Consider the following 21,240-nt stretch of genomic DNA (forward strand, 5'->3'; position numbering starts at 1 on the left):
TGTGGGTGGGGTAAAGACCACTTTATTGTCCTTAACTAATATCTGATGTTTGCAAAGTGTTTGTATTTTCTATGCAGAGATTTCTAACAATTTGCCTCTTTTTAAATAGTTTTGAAATGTTCTTTTCCTTTTAAATAGAGTAAAACATTTTAATAACTCAAACCTAGATGGACTTTTTTTATGTTTTAAGTTCTGGGATACATGTGCAGAATGTGCAGGTTTGTTACATAGGTATACACGTGCCATTGTGGTTTGCTGTACCCATCAACCCATCATCTACATTAGGTATTTCTTCTAATGCTGTCCCTCCCCTAGCCCCTCAACCCCTGACAGGCCCCAGTGTGTGATGTTCACCTCCCTGTGTCCATGTGTTCTCATTCTTCAATTCCCACTTATGAGTGAGAACATGTGGTGTTTGGTTTTCTGTTCTTGTGTTAGTTTGCTGAGAATGGTTTCTAGCTTCATCCATGTCCCTGCAAATGACATGAACTCATCCTTTTTTATGGCTGCATAGTATTGCATGGTGTATTTGTGCCACATTTTCTTTATCCAACCTATCACTGATGGGCATTTGGGTTGGTTCCAAGTCATTGCTATTGTGAACAGTGCTCCAATAAAATGCATGTGCATGTGTCTTTATAGTAGAATGATTTTTAATCCTTTGGGTATATGCCCAGTAACAGGATTGCTGGGTCAAATGGTATTTCTGGTTGTAGATTCTTGAGGAATCACCACACTGACTTCCACAATGGTTGAACTAATTTACACTCCCACCAACAGTGTAAAAGCGTTCCTATTTCTCCACATCCTCTCCAGCATCTATTGTTTCCTGACTTTTTAATGATCATCATTGTAACAGGCATGAGATGGTATCTCATTGTGGTTTTGATTTGCATTTCTCTAACGATCAGTGATGATGAGCTTTTTTCATATGTTTATTGGCCGCATAAATGTCTTCTTTTGAGAAGTGTCTGTTCATTCTTTGCCCATTTTCTGATTTTTTTTTTTTTTTTGAGATGAAGTTTCATTCTAGTTGGCCAGGCTGGTGTGCAGTGGTGTGATCTTGGCTCACTGCAACCTCTGCCTCCTGGGTTCAAGTGATTCTCCTGCCTCAGCCTCCTGAGTGGCTGGGATTACAGGCATGTGCCACCATGCCTGGCTAATTTTGTATTTTTAGTAGAGATAGGGTTTCTTCATATTGATCAGGCTGCTCTTGAACTCCTGACCTCAGGTGATCCACCCGCCTTGGCCTCCCAAAGTGCTGGGATTACAGGCATGAGCCACCATGCCTGGCCTGTTTGTTTTTTTCTTGTAAGCCTATTTAAGTTCTTTGTAGGTTCTGCATATTAGCCCTTTGTCAGATGGATAGATTGCAAAAATTTCCTCCCATTCTGTAGGTTGCCTGTTCACTCTGATGATAGTTTCTTTTGCTGTGCAGAAGCTCTTTAGTTTAATTAGATTCCATTTGTCAATTTTGGCTTTTGTTGTCATTGCTTTTGGTGTTTTAGTCATGAAGACTTTTCCCACTGCTATGTCCTGAATGGTATTGTCTAGGGTTTCTTCTAGGATTTTTATAGTTTTATGTCTTATGTTTAAGTCTTTAATCTATCGTGAGTTAATTTTTGTATTAGGTGTAAGGAAGGGGTCTAGTTTTTGGTTTGCTACATATGGCTAGCCAGTTTTCCCAACACAATTTATTAAATAGGAAATCCTTTCCCCATTGTTTGTTTTTGTCATGTTTGTCGAAGATCAGATGGTTGTACATGTGTGGTGTTATTTCTGAGGCCTCTGTTCTGTCTCATTTGTCTATATATCTGTTTTGGTACAAGCGCCATGCTGTTTTTGTTACTGTAACCTTGTAGTATAGTTTGAAGTCAGGTAGCATGATATTTCCTGCTTTGTTCTTTTTGCTTAAGATTGTTTTGGCTATGTGGGCTCTTTTTTCATTCCATATGAAATTCAAAGTAGTTTTTTCTAATTCTGTGAAAAAATTAATGGTAGCTTGATTGGGATAGCACTGAATCTATAAATTACTTTGGGTAGTATGGCCATTTTTATGATATTGATTCCTCCTATCCATGAGCATGGAATGTTTTTCTATTTGTGTCCTCTCTTATTTTCTTGAGCAGTGGTTTGCAGTTCTCCTTGAACAGATCCTTCACATCCCTTATAAGTTGTATTGCTAGGTATTTAATTATATTTTAGCAATTGTGAATGGTACTTCATACATGATTTGGCCCTCTGTTTGTCTATTATTAGTGTTTAGGAATGCTTGTGATTTTTGCACATTGATTTTGTATCCTGAGACTTTGCTGAAGTTGCTTATTAGCTTAAGGAGATTTTGGGCTGAGACGATGGTGTTTTCTAAATATACAATTATGACATCTGCAAACAGAGACAATCTGATTCCCTCCCTCCCTTCTCCCTTTCTTTTCTTTTCTTTCTTTCTTTCTTTTTCTCTTTCTGTCTGTCTGTCTGTCTCTCTCTCTCTCCTTCCTCCCTTCCCTTCCCTTCCCTCTTTCCCTTCCTTTCCCTTCCTTTCCCTTCCCTTCCCTTCCCTTCCCTTCCCTTCCCTTCCCTTCCCCTCCCTTCGCTTCTTCCCTTCCCTTCCCTCTCTTGTCTGATTGCCCTGGCCAGAATCTCCAATACTATTTTGAATAGGAGTGATGAGAGAGGCATCCTTGTCTTGTGCCGGTTTTCAAAGGAATGCTTCCAGTTTTTGCCCATTCAGTATGATATTGGCTGTGGGTTTGTCAGAAATAGCTCTTATTATTTTGAGATATGTTCCATCAATACCTAGTTTATTGGGAGTTTTTTTTTTTTTTAGCATGAAATGGTGTTGAATTTTATTGCAGGCCTTTTCTGCATTTATTGAGATAATCATGTGGTTTTTGTCATTTGTTCTGTTTATCTGATGGATTACGTTTATTGATTTGCACATGTTGAACCAGCCTTGCATCTCAGAGATGAAGCCAACTTGATCGTGGTGGATAAGCTTTTTGATATGCTTCTGGATTCAGTTGGCCAGAATTTTATTGAGGATTTTCACCTAGATGTTCATCAGGGATATTGGCCTGAAATTTTGTTGTTGCTGTTGTCGTGTCTCTGCCAGGTCTTTGTATCAGGATGATGCTGTCCTCATAAAATGAATTAGGGAGGATTCCCTCTGTTTCTATTGTTTGATATAATTTCAGAAGGAATGACAGCAGCTCCTTTTTGTACCTCTGGTAGAATTCAGCTGTGAATCCATCTGGTCCTGGACATTTTTTGGTTGGTAGGCTATTAATTACTGCCTTAATTTCAGAACTTGTTATTGGTCTATTCAGGGATTGGACTTCTTCCTGGTTTAGACTTGGTAGGGTGCATTTGTTCAGGAATTTATCCATTTCTTCTAGATTTTCTAGTTTATTTGTATAGAGGTGTTTATAGTATTCTCTGATAGTAGTTTGTATTTCTGTGGGATCACTGGTGATATTCCCTTTATCTTTTATTTATTGCGTCTATTTGATTCTTCTCGCCTTTCTTCTTTATTAGTCTTGCTAGTGGTCTATTTCGGTAACCTTTTCTAAAAACTGGCTCCTGGATTTATCAATTTTTTTGAAGGATTTTTCATGTCTCTGTCTCCTTCAGTTCTGCTCTGATCTTGGTTATTTCTTGCCTTCTGCTAGCTTTTGAATTTGCTGGCTCTTGCTTCTCTAGCTTTATCAATTGTGATATTAGGGTGTCGATTTTAGATTTTTCCTGCTTTCTCTTGTGGGCATTTAGTGCTATAAATTTCCCTCTAAAGAGTGCTTTAGTTGTGTCCCAGCGATTCTGGTACATTGTGCCTTTGTTCTCATTGGTTTCAGGGAACTTATTTGTTTCTGCCTTAATTTCATTATTTACCCAGTAGTCATTCAGGAGCAGTTTTTTTTTTTCAGTTTCCATGTAGTTGGGTGGTTTTGAGTGAGTTTCTTTTTTTTTTTTTTTTTTTTTTTTTTTTTATTAATCTTTCTTTTTTTTTTTTTTTTTTTTTTTTTTTTTTACTTTTTTTTTTTTTTTTTATTATACTTTAGGGTTTTAGGGTACATGTGCACAATGTGCAGGTTTGTTACATATGTATCCATGTGCCATGTTGATTTCCTGCACCCATTAATTCGTCATTTAGCATTAGGTGTATCTCCTAATGCTGTCCCTCCCCCCTCCCCCCACCCCACAACAGTCCCCGGAGTGTGATGTTCCCCTTCCTGTGTCCATGAGTTCTCATTGTTCAATTCCCACCTATGAGTGAGAACATGCGGTGTTTGGTTTTTTGTCCTTGCGATAGTTTACTGAGAATGATGTTTTCCAGTTTCATCCATGTCCCTACAAAGGACACGAACTCATCATTTTTTATGGCTGCATAGTATTCCATGGTGTATATGTGCCACATTTTCTTAATCCAGTCTATCGTTGTTGGACATTTGGGTTGGTTCCAACTCTTTGCTATTGTGAATAGTGCCGCAATAAACATACGTGTGCATGTGTCTTTATAGCAGCATGATTTATAGTCCTTTGGGTATATACCCAGTAATGGGATGGCTGGGTCAAATGGTATTTCTAGTTCTAGATCCCTGAGGAATCGCCACACTGACTTCCACAATGGTTGAACTAGTTTACAGTCCCACCAACAGTGTAAAAGTGTTCCTATTTCTCCACATCCTCTCCAGCACCTGTTGTTTCCTGATTTTTTAATGATGGCCATTCTAACTGGTGTGAGATGGTATCTCACTGTGGTTTTGATTTGCATTTCTCTGATGGCCAGTGATGAGGAGCATTTCTTCATGTGTTTTTTGGCTGCATAAATGTCTTCTTTTGAGAAGTGTCTGTTCATGTCCTCTGCCCACTTTTTGATGGGGTTGTTTGTTTTTTTCTTGTAAATTTGTTTGAGTTCATTGTAGATTCTGGATATTAGCCCTTTGTCAGATGAGTAGGTTGCAAAAATTTTCTCCCATTGTGTAGGTTGCCTGTTCACTCTGATGATAGTTTCTTTTGCTGTGCAGAAGCTCTTTAGTTTAATGAGATCCCATTTGTCGATTTTGGCTTTTGTTGCCATTGCTTTTGGTGTTTTAGACATGAAGTCCTTGCCCACGCCTATGTCCTCAATGGTATTGCCTAGGTTTTCTTGTAGGATTTTAATGGTTTTAGGTCTAACATATAAGTCTTTAATCCATCTTGAATTAATTTTTGTATAAGGTGTAAGGAAGGGATCCAGTTGCAGCTTTCTACATATGGCTAGCCAGTTTTCCCAGCACCATTTATTAAATAGGGAATCCTTTCCCCATTTCTTGTTTTTGTCAGGTTTGTCAAAGATCAGATAGTTGTAGCTATGCGGCATCATTTCTGAGGGCTCTGTTCTGTTCCATTGATCTATGTCTCTGTTGTGGTACCAGTACCATGCTGTTTTGGTTACTGTAGCCTTGTAGTATAGTTTAAAGTCAGGTAGCGTGATGCCTCCAGCTTTGTTCTTTTGGCTTAGGATTGACTTGGCGATGCGGGCTCTTTTTTGGTTCCATATGAACTTTAAAGTAGTTTTTTCCAATTCTGTGAAGAAAGTCATTGGTAGCTTGATGGGGATGGCATTGAATCTATAAATTACCTTGGGCAGTATGGCCATTTTCACGATATTGATTCTTCCAACCCATGAGCATGGAATGTTCTTCCATTTGTTTGTATCCTCTTTTATTTCATTGAGCAGTGGTTTGTAGTTCTCCTTGAAGAGGTCCTTCACATCCCTGGTAAGTTGGATTCCTAGGTATTTTATTCTCTTTGAAGCAATTGTGAATGGGAGTTCACTCATGATTTGGCTCTCTGTTTGTCTGTTATTGGTGTACAAGAATGCTTGTGATTTTTGTACATTAATTTTGTATCCTGAGACTTTGCTGAAGTTGCTAATCAGCTTAAGGAGATTTTGGGCTGAGACAATGGGGTTTTCTAGATATACAATCATGTCATCTGCAAACAGGGACAATTTGACTTCCTCTTTTCCTAATTGAATACCCTTTATTTCCTTCTCCTGCCTGATTGCTCTGGCCAGAACTTCCAGCACTATGTTGAATAGTAGCGGTGAGAGAGGGCATCCCTGTCTTGTGCCAGTTTTCAGAGGGAATGCTTCCAGTTTTTGCCCATTCAGTATGATATTGGCTGTGGGTTTGTTGTAGATAGCTCTTATTATTTTGAGATACGTCCCATCAATACCTAATTTATTGAGAGTTTTTAGCATGAAGGGTTGTTGAATTTTGTCAAAGGCCTTTTCTGCATCTATTGAGATAATCATGTGGTTTTTGTCTTTGGTTCTGTTTATATGCTGGATTACATTTATTGATTTGCGTATGTTGAACCAGCCTTGCATCCCAGGGATGAAGCCCACTTGATCATGGTGGATAAGCTTTTTGATGTGTTGCTGGATTCGGTTTGCCAGTATTTTATTGAGGATTTTTGCATCAATGTTCATCAAGGATATTGGTCTGAAATTCTCTTTTATGGTTATGTCTCTGCCAGGTTTTGGTATCAGGACGATGCTGGCTTCGTAAAATGTGTTAGGGAGGATTCCCTCTTTTTCTATCGATTGGAATAGTTTCAGAAGGAATGGTACCAGTTCCTCCTTGTACCTCTGGTAGAATTCAGCTGTGAATCCATCAGGTCCTGGACTCTTTTTGGTTGGTAAGCTATTGATTATTGCCACAATTTCAGAACCTGTTATTGGTCTATTCAGAGATTCAACTTCTTCCTGGTTTAGTCTTGGGAGGGTGTATTTGTCGAGGAATTTATCCATTTCTTCCAGATTTTCTAGTTTATTTGCATAGAGGTGTTTGTAGTATTCTCTGATGGTAGATTGTATTTCTGTGGGATCGGTGGTGATGTCCCCTTTTTCGTTTTTTATTGCATCTATTTGATTCTTCTCTCTTTTCTTCTTTATTAGTCTTGCTAGCGGTCCATCAATTTTGTTGATCTTTTCAAAAAACCAGCTCCTGGATTCATTAATTTTTTGAAGGGTTTTTTGTGTCTCTATTTCCTTCAGTTCTGCTCTGATTTTAGTTATTTCTAGCCTTCTGCTAGGTTTTGAATGTGTTTGCTCTTGCTTTTCTAGTTCTTTTAATTGTGATGTTAGGGTGTCAATTTTGGATCTTTCCTGCTTTCTCTTGTGGGCATTTAGTGCTATAAATTTCCCTCTACACACTGCTTTGAACGTGTCCCAGAGATTCTGGTATGTTGTGTCTTTGTTCTCGTTGGTTTCAAAGAACATCTTTATTTCTGCCTTCATTTCATTATGTACCCAATAGTCATTCAGGAGCAGGTTGTTCAGTTTCCATGTAGTTGAGCGGTTTTGACTGAGTTTCTTAATCCTGAGTTCTAGTTTGATTGCACTGTGGTCTGAGAGACAGTTTGTTATAATCTCTGTTCTTTTACATTTGCTGAGAAGAGCTTTACTTCCAACTATGTGGTCAATTTTGGAATAGGTGTGGTGTGGTGCTGAAAAAAATGTATATTCTGTTGATTTGGGGTGGAGAGTTCTGTAGATGTCTATTAGGTCCACTTTATGTAGAGCTGAGTTCAATTCCTGGATATCCTTCTTAACTTTCTGTCTCGTTGATCTGTCTAATGCTGACAGTGGGGTGTTAAAATCTCCCATTATTATTGTGTGGGAGTTTAAGTCCCTTTGTAGGTCACTGAGGACTTGCTTTATGAATCTGGGTGCTCCTGTGTTGGGTGCATATATATTTAGGATAGTTAGCTCTTCTTGTTGAATTGATCCCTTTACCATTATGTAATGGCCTTCTTTGTCTCTTTTGATCTTTGTTGGTTTAAAGTCTATTTTATCAGAGACTAGGATTGCAACCCCTGCCTTTTTTTGTTTTCCAGTTGCTTGATAGATCTTCCTCCATCCCTTTATTTTGAGTCTATGTGTGTCTCTGCACGTGAGATGGGTTTCCTGAATACAGCACACTGATGGGTCCTGACTCCTTATCCAGTTTGCCAGTCTGTGTCTTTTGATTGGAGCATTTAGCCCATTTACATTTAACGTGAATATTGTTATGTGTGAATCTGATCCTGTCATTATGATGTTAGTTGGTTATTTTGCTCGTTGGTTGCTATAGTTTCTTCCTAGCCTCGATGGTCTTTACAATTTGGCATGTTTTTGCAGGGGCTGGTACCGGTTGTTCCTTTCCATGTTTAGTGCTTCCTTCAGGAGCTCTTTTAGGGCAGGCCTGGTGGTGACAAAATCTCTCAGCGTTTGCTTGTCTGTAAAGTATTTTATTTCTCCTTCACTTATGAAGCTTAGTTTGGCGGGATAGGAAATTCTGGGTTGAAAATTCTTTTCTTTAAGAATGTTGAATATCGGCCCCCACTCTCTTCTGGCTTGTAGAGTTTCTGCTGAGAGATCAGCTGTTAGTCTGATGGGCTTCCCTTTGTGGGTAACCCGACCTTTCTCTCTGGCTGCCCTTAACATTTTTTCCTTCATTTCCACTTTGGTGAATCTGACAATTATGTGTCTTGGAGTTGCCCTTCTCGAGGAGTATCTTTGTGGCGTTCTCTGTATTTCCTGAATCTGAATGCTGGCCTGCCTTGCTAGATTGGGGAAGTTCTCCTGGATAATATCTTGCAGAGTGTTTTCCAACTTGGTTCCATTCTCCCCATCATTTTCAGGTACACCAATCAGACGTAGGTTTGGTCTTTTCACATAGTCCCAAATTTCTTGGAGGCTTTGTTCATTTCTTTTTATTCTTTTTTCTCTAAACTTCCCTTCTCTCTTCATTTCATTCATTTCATCTTCTATCAGCAATACCCTTTCTTCCAGTTGATCGCATCTGCTACTCAGGCTTCTGCATTCTTCGCGTAGTTCTCGAAACTTGGCTTTCAGCTCCATCATCTCCTTGAAGCCCTTCTCTCCATTGGTTATTCTAGTTATCCATTCTTCTAATTTTTTTTCAAAGTTTTTAACTTCTTTGCTATTGTTTTGAATTTCCTCTCGTAGCTCAGAGTAGTTTGATCGTCTGAAGCCTTCTTCTCTCAACTCATCAAAGTCATCCTCCATCCAGCTTTGTTCCGTTGCTGGTGAGGAACTGCGTTCCTTTGGAGGAGGAGAGGTGCTCTGTTTTTTAGAGTTTCCAGTTTTTTTGGTCTGTTTTTTCCCCATCTTTGTGGTTTTGTCTACTTTTTGTCTTCGATGATGGTGATGTACAGATGGGTTTTTGGTGTGGATGTCCTTTCTGTTTGTTAATTTTCCTTCTACCAGACAAGACCCTCAGCTGCAGGTCTGTTGGAGTTTACTAGAGGTCCACTCCAGACCCTGCTTGGCTGGGTGTCAGCACCGGTGGCTGCAGAACAGCGGATTTTCATGAGACCACAAATTCAGCTGTCTGATAGTTCCTCTGAAAGTTTTGTCTCAGAGGAGTACCCGGTTGAATGAGGTGTCAGTCTGTCCCACTGGGGGGGTGCCTCCCAGTTAGGCTGCTCAGGGGTGAGGGACCCACTTTAGGAGGCAGTCTGTCCGTTCTCAGATCACAAGCTGCGTGCTGGGAGAACCATGTCAGACAGGGACATTTAAGGCTGTGGAGGTTCTCGCTGAGTTTTTGGTTGTCTGTGCCCTGCCCCCAGAGGTGGAGCCTACAGAGGCAGGCGGGCCTCCTTGAGCTGTGGTGGGCTCCACCCAGTTCGAGCTTCCTGGCTGCTTTGTTTACCTAAGCAAGCCTGGGCAATGGCGGGCGCCCCTCCCCCAGTCTCGTTGCCGCCTTGCAGCGTGATCTCAGACTGCTGTGCTAGCAATCAGCGAGACTCCGTGGGCATAGGACCCTCCGAGCCAGGTGCGGGACACAATCTCCTAGTGTGCCGTTTTCCAGGCCCGTTGGAAAAGCGCAGTATTAGGACGGGACTGACCCGATATTCCAGGTGCCGTCTGTTTTCCCTTTCTTTGACTAGGAAAGGGAACTCCCTGACCCCTTGCGCTTCCCGAGTGAGGCAATGCCTCGCCCTGCTTCGGCTCGCGCACAGTGCGCTTCACCGACTGTCCTGAACCCACTGTTAGGCACTCCCTAGTGAGATGAAACCGGTACCTCAAGCAGAAATGCAGAAATCACCCGTCTTCTGTGTCGCTGGGGCTGTGAGCTGGAGACCGGAGCTGTTCCTATTCGGCCATCTTGGCCGGAAATCTCGAGTTTCTTAATTTTGAGTTCTAATTTTATTGCACTGTGGTCTGAGAGACTGTTTGTTGTGATGTCTGTTCTTTTGTATTTGCTGAGGAGTATTTTACTTCCAATTATGTGGTCAGTTTTAGAATAAGTGTGATGTGGTGCTGAGAAGAATGTATATTCTGTTGATTTTGGCTGAAGAGTTCTGTAGATGTCTATCAGGTCTGTTAGTCCATAGCTGAGTTCAACTTCTGAATATTCTTGTTAATTTCCTGTCTCATTGATCCATCTAATATTGACAGTGGGGTGTTCAAATCTCCCACTATTATTGTTTGGGAGTCTGAGTCTGTTTGTAGGTCTCTAAGAACTTGCTTTATGAATCTGGGTGCCCCTGTATTGGATGCATGTATATATTTAGGATAGTTAGTTCCTCTTGTTGCATTGATCCCTTTACCATTATGTAATGTCCTTCTTTGTCTCTTTTGATCTTTGTTCGTTTAAAGTTTGTTTTATCAGAGACTGGGATTGCAACCCCTGCTTTTTTTTTCTTTCTTTCCACTTGCTTGGTAAGTATTCCTCCATCCCTTTATTTTGAGCCTATGTGTGTCTCAGCACGTGAGATGGGTCTCCTGAATACAGGACACTGATGGGTCTTGACTCTTTATCTAATTTACTAGTCTGTGTCTTTTAATTGGGGCATTTAGCCCATTTACTTTTAAGATTAATATTATTATGTATGAATTTGATTCTGTCATTATGATGTTAGCTGGTTATTTTGTCCATTAGTTGATGCAGTTTCTTCATAGAACGATGGTCTTTACAATTTGGCATCTTTTTGCAGTGGCTGGTACCAGTTGTTCCTTTCCATGTTTAGTGCTTCCTTCAGGAGCTCATGTAAGATAGGCCTGGTGTTGACAAAATCTCTCATTTGCTTGTCTGTAAAGGATTTTATTTCTCCTTCACTTATGAAACTTAGTTTGGCTGGATATGCAATTCTGGGTTGAAAATTCTTTGCTTAAGAATGTTGGATATTGGTCCCCACTGTCTTCTGTCTTGTAGGGTTTCTGCAGAGAGATCTGCTGTTAGTCTGTTGGGCTTCCCTTTAGGGGTAACCCCACCTTTCTCTCTGGCTGCCATTAACATTTTTTCTTTCATTTCAACCTTGGTGAATCTGACAATTATGTATCTTGGAGTTGCTCTTCTCCAGGAGTATCTTTGTGGTGTTCTCTGTATTTCCTGAAGCTGAATGTTGGCCTGCCTTGCTAGGTTGGGAAAGTTCTCCTGGATAATATCCTGAAGAGTGTTTCCCAACTTGGTTCCATTCTCCTTGTCTCTTTCAGGTATAGCAATCAAATGCATATTTGGTCTTTTCACATAGTCCCATATTTCTTGGAGGCTTTGTTGGTTCCTTTTCATTGTTTTTTCTCTAATCTTGTCTTCATGCTTTATTTCATTAAGTTGATCTTCAATCTCTGATATCCCTTCTTCCGTTTGATTGATTTGGCTATTGATACTTGTGTATGCTTCACGAAGTTCTTGTGCCGTGTTTTTCACTCCATCAGCTCATTTATGTTCTTCTCTAAACTGGTTATTCTAGTTAGCAGTTCCAGTAACCTTTTTCAAAGTCCGTAGCTTCCTTGCATTGAGTTAGAACATGCTCTTTAACTTGGAGGAGTTTATTATTACCCACATTCTGAAGTCTACTTCTGTCAATTCATCAAACTCATTCTCCATCCAGTTTTGTTTCCTTGCTGGTGAGGATTTGTGATCTTTGGAGGAGAAGAGGCATTCTGGTTTTTGGAATTTTCAGCCTTTTCATGCTGGTTTCTCCCCATCTTCATAGGTATATCTACCTTTGATCTTTGGTGTTGGTTCCTGAGTGGACATCCTTTTTGTTAATGTTGATGCTATCTTTTTCTGTTTGTTAGTTCTCCTTCTAACAGTCAGACCCCTCTGCTGCAGGTCTGCTGAAGTTTGCTGGAGGTCCACTCCAGACACTGTTTGCCTGGGTATCACCAGTGGAGGCTGCAGAACAGCAAAGATTGCTGCCTGTTCCTTCCTCTGGAAGCTTTGTCCCAGAGGAGCACATACCAGATGCCAGGTGGAGCTCTCCTGTATGAGATGTCTGTAGCCCCTGCTGGGAGGCATCTCCCATTCAGGAGACATGGGTGTCAGGGACCCACTTGAGGAGGCAGTCTGACCCTTAGCAGAGCTAGTGCACTGTGCTGGGAGATCTGCTGGTCTCTTCAGAGCTTGCAGGCAGGGGCATTTAAGTCTGCTGAAGCTGTGCCCACAGCCACTCTTTCCCCCAGGTGCTCTGTCCCAGGGAGATGGGAATTTTATCTATAAGCCCCTGACTGGGGCTGCTGCCTTTTTTCAGAGATGCCCTGCCCAGAGAGGAGGAATCTAGAGAGGCAGTCTGGCTATAGTCGCTTTGCTGATCTGTCGAGGGCTCTGCCCACTTGGAACTTCACTGTGGCTTTTTTACACTGTAAGGGGAAAACCAACTACTCAAGCCTCAGTAATGGCAGATGCCCCTCCCCGCACTAAGCTCAAGCTTAGTTCCCAGGTCGACTTCAGACTGCTGTGCTGGCAGGGAGAATTTCAAGCCAGTGGATCTTAGCTTGCTGGGCTCTGTGGGGGTGGGATCCACTGAGCTAGACCACTTGGCTCCCTGGCTTCGGCCCCCTTTCCAGGGGAGTGAATGGTTCTGTCTCGCTGGCATTCTAGGCACCACGGGGTTATGAAAAGAAATTCCTGCAGCTAGTTTGGTGTCTGCCCAAATGACCACCCAGTTTTGGGCTTGAAACCCAGGGCTCTGGTGTTGTAGGCACCCTGGGGATTCTCCTGGTCTGTGGGCTGGGAAGACCATGGGAAACGCATAGTATCTGGGCTGGGGCTGTTCCTCATGGCACAGTCCCTCAAGGCCTCCCTTGGCTAGAGGAGGGAGTTTCTTGACCCATTGCACTTCTGGGGTGAGGCAACGCCCCACCCTGCTTCAGCTCACCCTCCATGGGCTGCACCCACTGTCTAACCTGTCCCAGTGAGATGAGCCAGGTATCTCAGTTGGAAATGCAGAAATCACTTGCCTTCTATGTTGATCTCACCGGGAGCTGCAGACTGGAGCTGTTCCTATTTGGCCATCTTGCCAGGTCTGCCCGGTACAATATTTCCTAAGGTCCCAGAAAGGTCGAAGGTTCAGTGTATTACTGAGAAACAAAGAGCCTTTAAAAAGATTAAGGATGCGCCCCTCAATCAAACAACAGAGCCTCTAGGATACTTAGGTGCGTTGTTTCTTCACTATCTCAGTAGAAGCCCAAGGTGAAAAGTTTATCTCAAAGATATTTGTTGGGGTAGATTTTGTCTAATAAGATAAACCACAAAGAGATTCACAGAATATCCACAACCTTTTTGGGAAATCTTTATCAGAAAATTGCTGCCAATTTGACTGCAAGGGGCAAAGACAGTACAAAAATAAAAAGGCTGTGTAGTCCTCAAAATGCTCCAGGTGGGAATGTGGCTGAGAATACTATTCACTTAGAGGCATGTTCTGTCTTTCAAAAAAATGTTGGGATCCAAGTGGCAAGAGGTTGTGGCTGAGAGCCAAATTGCTTTCATTTTTCATGCCTCCAGACCTATTCAAGGAACTTCTAATATTTGCCTAAGTGCACTTCATAATTGCTCTGAACTCCTCGTGCCTCACATCTCCTCCGTTTTGAACAGGAATGTCTACAGTAGTAATTGGATGCTTGTATTATTATTGTGTGTTGGGTGTTTTGGAGACAAGTGTCTTGTCTCTTCAGTTTCACAGATTAACAAATACAAAGATAAAAGCCAGAGAACTCCATGTAAGTAGTCTCTACACTTGAACCTCATTTAAATGTTAAGATTCTGGACTTTGAGCATATACTATAATGAAATAATACTTTTCTGGACATTTCACACGTAATAATGTAGCACATCAGAGGGATGGAATCATTTGGGACCAGAGGATCTGGCCACGATCTGCCACAGCTGCTGTTCTGCGCTGTGGAGAATTCCTGCTGGTCCAAACTGCTCAGTCTTCCTGGCACCAGCAGGGGAGAACAGCGGACTGGAGCCACAGTGATGGTTGTCTTCTTAGGCAGTCCCTGCCCTGGTGCCGCTGGCTGCAAACTGAGCAGCCACTGAAAGCTTGCACAGCTCTGTGCTTGTGTCCCAAGGCCCTGGTGGCGTGGGCTCATGAGGGGATCTCCTGATCCGTGGGTTGCACAGATCCATGGAAAGAGCGTGGTTTCTCAGGCAGGGTAACACAATCACTCACTGCTTCCCTTGGCTGGGAGTGGGGGCTCCCCTTACTCCATGCAGCTCCTGGTGGGCCTTCATTCCATCTTGCTTTTTCTTGCTCTCAGGGGGTCATGCCAACCACCTAGTCAGTCCCAATGAGAGAAGCTGGATACCTCAGTTGAAGGCACAGTATCCACTCGCCGTTTTTGCTCTTGTTGGTGGGAGCCACCAACTGCAGCTGCTTCTAATAGGCCATCTTGGCCCCCTCTGCCTATCATTCTACTGTTAATGGATATTAACTTGGACCTATGACCTGAGAAAACTTATTTATTCACTTTTTACATTCAAATGTTTAGTTAATTAATTAATTCTGCTATTTGAATTAATGGCACAGAGGCTAAGTCTGAACACAAGGGGAAAACGAACTCTCTGATCCCGAAATCTATACAGGTAATATGTAAGTGGGATAGACTCAAAGGTCACAAGTTTTAACTGAGACTATTAGATGGCATTGAGCTTCTAAACTCCTCTCAGTGTCCTTGTGGGTGACATGCTTGGGTGACAGCCATGGTTGATTGCCTCCTCCAGAAGGAGCTCTGCCAGGACACAGAAAGCCCTAAACATCTCATCCTTAAGCCAAGTCATCCTGGGTTCTTACTTTATTTACCTTATGTGGTTACAAAAATTACCTATTAAAGCCATTCCACAGGATCAGCACCCAGGTTAGAGGTGTAATGTCTTCCAATCCTGTGAGTGCCACAGTGCTTGCACAACCCTCAGATTTTATAATGATGACTACCCACTGCACATAAGCACTTACACTGGAGGTAGGAAAATATGGCCAGTCTAAAAGTGTCTGTAATAACTTATCTCATAGGGCCTAGGTGGCTTAGGACATTGTCAAGGCCAATAACACTGTTTCACAAATTTGTGCTTTCAAACAGGAAGGCACCTTCTGCCTCAAACCCCTTTCCTCTCCCTGTATTGAGCTAACTTCTACATGTAAACCTAAAATCCTGTAAACTACTCTAAAAATCCCTTCCTGAAACTTCTTTGAATCTGATTTAGATGTCTTTTTCTGTCCTCATTTATGCAGTACAATGAACAGATCATATCCAACCATGATTTCTAAGTCAAATACCAAGTATTCTTAATCAGCTGTAGCTTCCTGGAGTCAGAAAGAGATCAGCACATAGCACAATGCAAAGTATACAGTTAGAGCTCACTAAATATTTCTAAAATAATGAATATATCACCTGAAAAATAGCCCCAAAGAAAGTGAGATGACACTCACCTGTCTGAAAGATGGCCATATATTAGACCTCCCAGCAGTGACCCAGCCCTAAGTAGGGATTGAATCATTAATTTTTTTTTTTTTTTTGAGACTGGGTCTCAATCTGTCACCCAGACTGGAGTGCAGTGGTGCGATCTCAGCTCACTGCAACTTCCACCTCCCAGGCTCAAGCAATTCTCCTGCCTCAGCCTCCCAAGTAGCTGGGATTACAGGAGTGCACCACTACCACCTGATTAATTTTAGTCACTGAGATTCACATACCAGGTACTACTGGAAGAGAAGGAAATCAGCATAGCAGAGCTTGAGAAGAGTTTCAGCTCTTTAATGGAAACTGACTCCAAACTCCAACATATGTACATAATCCTCTGCTATGCGGGTCCTGACTCCCTCTCTAGATTCATCTATAGACACTATGCTCTAGTAGCCCAAATTCTAAAACTAAACTTATTTCAGGCTTTCAAATGCAGCTGCCTCTCTCTCTCAATTCCCAGCCTTCCAACAGTCTGTATTCACGTGTCTACATGTCTTTATTCATTTTCCCCTCAGACCACCTTTTATTGTGTTGTTATACACATTCTTTGGATATTATATTTAAAAACATATAAGGACATAATTTTTAAAAAAAAACTTCCATTACCTAAATTTAAAAAATATATTAGAAACCCATAATTTTACAGGAAGGCTTTTTTTCATCATGTAGGCCACATGAGGGCCTTGCCATTGACTTCACTTAGCAGTTTATAATTCAACTACTACAATAACTATCTTTTTTTGGCCACACATTGAATCACTTGAAGTGCTTCAAAAATACTGATCCCTGGATTCTGTACTCAGAGGTTACTTGCTGTGGGTATCAGTTTTGCAATGAGTATTGAGAACACTAACCTAGCATAATATTTGCCAAACAGTATTTCAATTACTTTAAACACTGTAGGTCTTTCTCACTAAATTAGATGATATAATAGCAGTTTCGTGTTTAGTTTGTTCAGTTCATTCACTCAATACTAATGCACTTGACTGTATTGTAGAGTTGGTGAGCAGTTGCTGCTACCTGCTGAAGGAATGAAGAAAGCTGACTACAGTAACCATCTGAGGACTAACGGTATAAAGCAAGTCTAACTCCAAACATCTTGATCATATAAACAGAAGATCTAAACATGTCCCTTTACATCGGTCACAATGGTGGAGAGGAAGGAGCTTTGGTGGTACACCCAGCCACCCACACAGGCTCTGTGTTTGGCTCACTCATGTTTGAGAAGGTCACATTCAAGTGAAGGAGATGCCACTGGAGATGGATGAAGCAACGACACTTCTGTGGCCTCAGGTTTGAGTCCAGTGGGATGGAGATTCTCAGGAGGGCAACCTGGCTGAAAGTCCTAGTGTCATTGTCAGAGACAGTGTCATTGTCCAGGATGTGGACCCAGCAGTGATGACCAGGGATGAATGCAATGAAATTCTCCAATAGAAGATGAAGATAATGTATAATGATGGAGATTGTAAGGAAAACCATCTGAAAGATTTGGAATCTCCCCAGGCCACCCACTTGATCCAGGAGCATACCAAAACCCATCAAGACAGAACAGGTGATCCCTAAGAGGAAGCACAGTGACTTTGTAGAGATAAGTTCAGAAGGAGAATGTCTCCCCTTTCACAAGTCACAGTAGTGCCATGTGGATCCTTACACCACTTTCTTCTCAGTGGGCCCTGTCACACCACAGCAGAAGAGCAGTGGAAGGACTTTCCTCAAGTCCTTTGAGTTTAGACAGCTAGATAGTTTCAGCAAAGTCACAGATACAATTATTTGGCAAAGATACAACCATCTTTTGACAACTGAATGTTCTTAAAAGACTACTCTGTGAAAGATCCTGATCTCTGAGCTTCCTGAGAAGTCAACAGTGGACTTTTAGGTGGATATAATTTCCACACAACCTAAAGTGGACCTAAAATTATACCTGATCAATGGTATGCCATTCTTTTCAGAAAAGGGATATTGGATACTTAAAAGTGAACTGCTTTATTATGTTTTGTGCAAAGATAATGGCTTTTTCTTGCTGAGGACTGACTTTTGACTAAAAGTTAGTGAACACTAATGAACACAAGAGTCTCGCTTTTGTCTAATTAAAGCAAGTGGAATGGTAAGTATAAACATTGACTTTTGGTAACTGAAGTTCTGCTTCAGTTCAAATCATACCAGTGACAGTGATGTTAAGATTTTCGAAATAGGGAAATAAGAGGTAGAGAGGAAGGGAATAGTATCTTTATGTGATAGTTTATTTCACCAAATTTGTTGATTTTTTTCAAATAGCATTTTGAACTTTCTGCTGCTATTGCTGTAAATAAAGTAATGGTATTTATTTATATACTTATAAATCTATTTATATGTTTATAAGTAAAACATGACCTCAATGTTATAAAGTTTCATATTCCAGTTAATAAGTGATATGTACATAAATAATTATACTGTAATGTCATAACTATAAAGAAAATGGACAGTGTCCTATGGAAGAATTAAAGATAAACTGTTCAATGATTCCTGGGTAGGTGCCATGGGACAGGGGAGTCATCACTGTAGAAATTAACTTTTATCTATTCTTAGGGGAAGATTCTTGAGACAATGAAGCAGTGAATGAAAAAAAGCAATTTCTGAATGAGAGAATAATAAGTATACAATTATAGCAAAATGGTGTGGTATAACTGCACCTACAGAATATTGAAAAGCTGGAATCTGCAAAACATGAAGGGTATTAATGAGAGAAGATAGGTTGATTGAATGAAGAGCCAAACCAAACAAGCAAAGCCTGTAGAATTTATTCTGCACAATAACTAGAGGTTCTTATCCTTGAATTTCAAAATGATCATCCATGAAACATCTTAAAATGCAGATTTCTGCCCAGCCTGCAGGGATTCTCTTTCAGGAAATGATTTTGATGGATTCATTCTAAAGATTAAATCTAAGGAATCGTGAGATGCTGTTGTAAATTGTTAGAAATGTCTTAGTTTGCTTGGGCTGCATAACAGAATACCACAGACTGGGTGACTTAAACAACAAAAATTTATTTTCTCACAGTTCTGGTGGCTGGAAGTCTAAGAGCAAGATATCAACAGATTTTATTTCTTCTGAGCCTCTCTCTTTGGTCTGTGGATAGCTGCCTTCTTTCTGTGTCCTCATATGTTCTTTCCTTTATGCATGTGCATACCTGGTGTCTCTTTTTCTCCTTCTCCTTCTCCTTCTTCTTCCTTTTTCTTCTTCTTCTTTCTTCTTCTTCTTCTGGTTTTTTTTTTTTTTTTTTTTTTTTTGAGATGGAGTCTCACTCTTGTCATCAAGGCTGGAGTGCAATGGTGCAATTTTGGCCCACTGCGACTTCCGCCTCCTGAGTTCAAGGGATTCTCTTGCCTCAGCCTCCCGAGTCACTGGAACTACAGGCATGCGCCACCACACCTAACTAATTTTTTTAATTTTTAGTAGAGATGGGGTTTCACCATGTTGGCCAGGCTGGTCTCAAATTCCTGACCTCAGGTGATCCACCTGCCTTGGCCTCCCAAAGTGCTGGGAGTACAGGTGTGAGCCACTGCACCTGGCCCTCTTCCTCTTCTTCTAAGAAGAGCAGTTGTATTGATTAGGGCCCTGCCATATGGGCCTCCTTTTAACTTATCTGCAAATATGGTTATATTCTGAGGTATTAGGGGTTGGGATTCTAACATAGGAATTTTGAAGGGGCACAAATCAGGTTTCTATTTTACTAAAATTACTGACCACTATCAGTAAGAAGTCACTATCAGAAGTCAATGTTCCAGCAAAGCAAACCATTCAGAGCCACATGAGTAAAATGATATAAAAAAAATGATGATTACAGCTGTGAATTCACTGAGTATTCAATTCTGTTGTAAGCACTTTTAATATTTTCTTTCCTTCAGTTCTCACTAAATTATCTAAATTTTACCCCTGGGAAAACAGAGGCCTAGGAACACTAAATAATTTGTCAAAGGATATATGGAGTGTAAGTGGTGGAGCCAAAATATGGACCCAGGGTAGTCTAACTCCAAAGAAAAGTCTCTTACTTTAATAAGTGACTTATTTTCATCTCATTAATTAAATGATTGTTTTTATGCTGAGAAACAATGATGGCATATCTACAGTCAAGATGGCTGGAAGAGAAGAAGCTGAAACCATTGTGCCCCATCCCCCAAATCTCCCATGAAACACAGAAAATCCGAAGGAGAGGAAATTAGTAAGTACTATGGTGACCAAATATAGACACAAAAAGGAAAGAGAATGAATGCTGTATAGATCAAAGTCGTGATGTATCCCTAGAGTAATGATGAAGTAAAGAAGCATGCAGAGAAAAACATTAGTAAGGATAATAATGATCACTAGCAATATATTGGCATTTCCTATGTGCCAGACTGGGCTGGGTGATTTCTGTGTGTCTGTTATTTATTCCTTACAACAACCCTGTGAGATGGGTATTACCCTCCTTGGTTTACAGGGAAAATGTAACATGGAGAAGTCTTGTAATATGCCCCATTATGTTGACTGGGATAGTAAGATGTGAACACTGTATAAAGCCTAACAAAATCTGGCAGGAAGTCCAGTGTTGGGTACACAATGGAGGATCAGGCTGGTGGCAATTAGGAAACTATGGGTAATGATACAAACGCCCACCTGTAAAATTCTCATTCCACTCTCATGGCACCCAGGCTTCTTCTCTTTCACAGATTCTACAATTATTTGGGCAAAAGAAGCCCAGGTACTGTAATGAGAGTGTGAAAACCTTATGTTTTATTCAAATGGAGGAAAGAGGAAAGCTACTCTCTTGTTGAAGTCGAATTCCCACTGGGCACCACCACTGCTATCCTTGGTTTCTTTGTGCCTATGGGCTCTGATTTTCATCTATTCTTTTCTTTCCTTCCAGCATTACTGGTTGTTTTGCTGACTTGATTTAAGTTCTATAAGATGTTTGAATTGATTTGCTACTGTGCTCAGTTCTTTCCTTTGATCTCATTGATACCTTTCAATATTGCAAGCGGGCAAAACTAGTATTCACATCTGTATTTGCTTAGCGGAAACAAGCTGTATACTGAAGCACTGGAGAAATTTTGGTATGGCAATACTGCTGTAAACCTGAGGCCTCTTCAACAAGTCTGCATAGAAAGATGCCCAAGGAAGATGCTGCCCTCAACTCTGAACATACCTCCCAGTAAATAAGTTGAATCAGAACCTTCTTTACCTTTTGGGGAGGCAAGGTAACCCAGGACACAGGCAAAAGAATTCTGTATTGTAAGATAAGTTTCATCCAAGGATCACCAAACTCTTGACATGCAGACAGACAGAGATGTCTCCTAACTTGTGGAGATAAAAGTGACTTCATCTTGGATGCTAATCTGCCATGTTGACTGCTGGTTAACTCCAATCCTGGGTATGCCTCTTGATTTTTCCTTTATTTACCATCTCTCATGTAAGAACATGTACTCACCATGCATCCTGCCCTTAGATCAAAGCAATCTTTTTTTTTTTTTTAGATGGAATCTCAC

General features: G+C 41.0%; 1 pseudogene; it reads right to left on the reverse strand.

The window, feature by feature from the left end:
- Positions 1–17,278, reverse strand: part of LOC129488723 (steroid transmembrane transporter SLC22A24-like) — a 73,492-nt pseudogene extending 56,214 nt beyond the window's left edge.
- Between the last annotated feature and the right edge of the window lie 3,962 nt (positions 17,279–21,240).

Source organism: Symphalangus syndactylus, chromosome 1, assembly GCF_028878055.3.
Source record: "Symphalangus syndactylus isolate Jambi chromosome 1, NHGRI_mSymSyn1-v2.1_pri, whole genome shotgun sequence".
NCBI classification, from domain to species: domain Eukaryota; kingdom Metazoa; phylum Chordata; class Mammalia; order Primates; family Hylobatidae; genus Symphalangus; species Symphalangus syndactylus.